The sequence below is a fragment of the Telopea speciosissima genome, unplaced genomic scaffold (genome assembly GCF_018873765.1).
Source record: "Telopea speciosissima isolate NSW1024214 ecotype Mountain lineage unplaced genomic scaffold, Tspe_v1 Tspe_v1.0012, whole genome shotgun sequence".
Taxonomy (NCBI): domain Eukaryota; kingdom Viridiplantae; phylum Streptophyta; class Magnoliopsida; order Proteales; family Proteaceae; genus Telopea; species Telopea speciosissima.
The window spans coordinates 276,147-280,000 of NW_025317348.1; the positions used below are offsets into that span (position 1 = coordinate 276,147).

General features: G+C 48.9%; 1 protein-coding gene across 1 annotated transcript in view; it reads left to right on the top strand.

Moving 5' to 3' along the window:
- Positions 1-3,139: 3,139 nt before the first annotated feature.
- LOC122647057 (cytochrome c biogenesis CcmF C-terminal-like mitochondrial protein) overlaps positions 3,140-3,854 on the top strand; it is a 1,958-nt gene continuing 1,243 nt past the window's right edge. The window contains exon 1 of the mRNA XM_043840574.1: positions 3,140-3,854. This exon is cut by the window's right edge and continues 1,243 nt beyond it. The gene's annotated coding sequence lies outside the window, so the exon portion shown is untranslated.

Consider the following 3,854-nt stretch of genomic DNA (forward strand, 5'->3'; position numbering starts at 1 on the left):
GGGGTTTTCTACGCTGGTACTGATCCGAGTTTTTGATAATTACTGCATGCGTTATATATACAGGGAGAGAGAGGAGTAATCCGACCCAGCTACGTTTGCTCCCATTCCAAGGCTGCCTTTAGGTAGGGGCTAATCGATTACTCTCCTATGCCTGCCTGAGGTATCGATGGGATACGAAGCAGAACTGGACGGAGGGGATGGAACTGCCGATCCTGGAAATGACAAGGGCTTGGGGAGAGATGCTATGCTTGAGTAACCGGAAATGGTTGGTGACGAAGAATAGGTAGCTTGCAAGCATAGGAATTGATAACCGAATTCTTTCATTCCCCCCAGCCGATGTGCGAGATCATATTCTTCTACTCCTGCTGATGCCCCAACTCCATTTCAAGCTGCCTCACTCGGTTCTTCTGCTCCGCTCCGGAGATCGGGATTGGGATTGACGAATGGATGGAATGATTGGCACGGAGAGACGGATGTGCTCTGGTTGCTCGTTCAATGATATGACGTATTTATAGTTTCTACTACTACTCAATTCGATCTGTATACGGGGCCCCCGTGTAAGTCAGACTTCTACTGAAAGCTTTCGAATCAACTCAACTATACTATTCAACAACTGAACTTATGATACTTCTTCCGCGATTCAATGAATAGTTTCATTGAGTTGACTCTTGGAAAAGGGGTTTTTGATATACTCATCAACCAGTATAGTCTATTTCAATCCGTCTTCACCAATCCCTCCTGATGATTCCAAGTTATTGAAGACGAAACTCGAAAAAGAAAATGATTCGAGCCGCGTCAGACTTTGCGGGCTGCTCGTCCCTTCGCGTCGACAAGGAAACCGTGGACGACAATGGTAAAAGAATAGAACGAACACCCTCGAGAACTTCTCCCGGGCCGGCCCCCTCAACAATATAGATTTCATACATGAAATTCCTTATCTTATCAAACATGGATTTCCCGGCCCTTGTTCATGCCATGAATTCAAAGCTCAACCCTCAACCATTGCAATCAAGCATTTCTTTATCAATTCCACATCGGTAAGGGGAGGAACGGAGGAAGGGATACTGATCGCTTCACTAGTTCTTTCAGGGGGTTGGCTGGGGAGGCCTTGACTTAAGATGTCCCGACAGAAATCCGCCGAGAAGACACCATAAGGATGGGATTTCGTGGCCCCTATATTCTCTATATGGATTCACTCGAGGGATCGGAAGTGGGGAGAAGCAACTTAAAAGTTGCCTCTATCTACACCGGCTCTCTTTCAAGCGTCGTAGGTCGAGTCTATGCAATGGAGGAGCTGCTTTGTGATCTACGACCACCCTCCGCATTGAGCCGTCAAGACAAGAAGAGCCAGCCTTCTTGCTTCTTCGGTCCAGTTACCCTCCGGGAGAATGAGGATCATACCCCGAAAATCCATGGGGATAGATGTAGACGCGGTGATAAATGAGTCACAGAATTCGCTATCTGAACCTTCCGTTCAGTTTGTCACGGTTTCATCCGTGGTGGGGGAAGAAGCAATTCCAACATATTCCGTTGCCACCTCCCAAGCAAGCCTTTCGGAGAGAGTTGGAGATGGCTGAAACGCGCTTCACCTTAAGAGAGAAACTTTCTCTTGGTGATCGGTTCATCGGCAACGACAGATACGTGCGATCAAAACATTGCTAATACGAGACCACCCCCTGCCGGAGGGATCAGTTTGACCGGGGCTCAAATCAGACTTCGCCGAGCAATGATCAACTTAGGACCTCCGTACGTAAACTCGCTAGTCGAAATCAACTTCGAGCCCCTCTTCAATCGGCGCCGCGGTTCCCTCCATCCGATCGATAGTGAGAGCCAATACCTCCATGTGCCTCTACTGTTCGTCCTGGAGCAGCACCGAATAACTGTCTAATATCCCGGCGCATCAACTGATCCTTGAATGACTAATCCCTGGCTAGGGTTCCAAACCTTCCTTTAGTTCAAGAGTTCCGGAAGTTCAATCTATAAAGGAAGGACAATCGATCGCACTTGGCTCAGAACCACCTAACGGTGGCTCTCGGAGGGTTAGGATCAAGGGCAAGACTTGCTTCTTATTTTTCCTTCACCCTTCATCTGTCTGCGAGCTGCGAGCAAGGCTGCCTTTAGGTAGGGAAAGAAAAGAAGCCAGCAGGTCCTTTTCCGCTTGACCGCTAACTCATGAGCAAAGCCGCCTTTTGCCGCCCCTCATGCAGCATGAGCGGATCTTCACTAAAAGCCGGCTCTATTGGCGGACACTATGGACAACTCACTCTGCCATGAGAACAAAGAAAGCCGCACTATCTCCTTGCAGCTTTGCCTGCCGCCCTTCGGTGGTATAGTAGGATGGATAGCAAAGCCGCCTTCGGCCCTTCGCTTAGTAAGCCCCTCTTCGAGCCTCTACTGAATTCCGCTCGCCCCGGTCCTTAGTAGCGTTGACAAAGTCAACCTTAGGATTATGTTGTGACGCTTTGGTTAGGCTCGGTTGACTTTGTCAACGACACAAGCAAGGAGTTGACAAAGGAGAACAGCCCCCCTGTTGTTGATAGAGAGCTTACCGCCCCGCCCTTTATAGTCGCGAGAGAGCGTACCGTATGTTTATAGTCGCGACTGTTGTCATGGAAAAAGACTTTTTTTTCTGTCAAAGAAGCATGCTTAACACAGCCCTATAGCGTAAAGGCATTCGAGCCGCGTCTAAACTAAATGTTGGGTAAGGGTGGTCGTAGATCAGCTGTAGATACGCTATCCCTTCCGGCGGGGGAAGGGAAGTGAGATCTACCGATTGATTTGATATTAGATGAGCGGCCGTACTATGATCGTTCGGGAGACATGGCCCCACGCGCTACACACAAGAATGAATTGTTATGCGGTCGGTCAACTATTTCTGCAGGCAGCCTATCAAATCAGATCACGTATTCTATGATATGTCGTTCCGTCATGTACATGTATTCGGTCTGAAATTTGGATGTTCCTGCTCGTGCCCGGAGAGAGAATGGGCACGACTCCCCCTCTCCCCGTTCTACCATCCAAAACAGGCCGGCCGTTCTAAGTTCCGGGGTTGGGTCGGATAGGACCAGACCCAATCGGCTGGATCTGTGGAATCTGAACGGATCAGATCCAATCGGATCTGATCGTAGCTTCGGGTTCAGGTGCCGTACCGCGGCCGGACCGGAAAGGAGGGGGACAGCGAACCTCCTGCCAAGAGGCCAAGGTAGCTTGCTAACTCTCAGCCACTTGTTAGAAGGAAGTGCAGCTTGATTGGCGGGGGGAATCAACGGGAAGGAAATAAGGCGCTGTAAGCGTTCGATTCTATTTCCTCCTTTGGTAAGGATTGGTCGGTGATGTGATTGGAATTCGTCTTTTCTTTGTTTGTATCACCGAGACACCCGAAGGGCCGGCCATATGTACCTCGGGAGACCCGGCCCATTCAAATCAAAATAGAACGAGCACCTACGACTAAGGGGAATGGAATGTCGACCACAGGGTGAGATGATCTTAGAATACGAGGGCGAGTGACTGGTCAAGTCATGAAACTTAGTCATTTTGATCAACATGGCTGCGGGTTTATGTGTTTGAACTGACTACGACCAAAGTCGTGGCTACTTCAACCAAAAAAAGGGCGACCCCCTATTCAAACCGAAAGAAGTACCTCACCTCACTTACGAAGAAGTAGTTTTTTCTGGGCTCCGAACTATTTCGGTTTGGTTTTGTTTCATGTTTCTAAGAGCGGTCTTATCAAATAAGGAATCAGACCGCTCCTGGTGTTCGAACTAGTCATTAATGGTCGGCTTAATTGGTACCCTTTCGGTATGCGTTGCGAACACTTTCATTTTTAGCGTCTCATCTTCTCTAGAGAAGCGAAA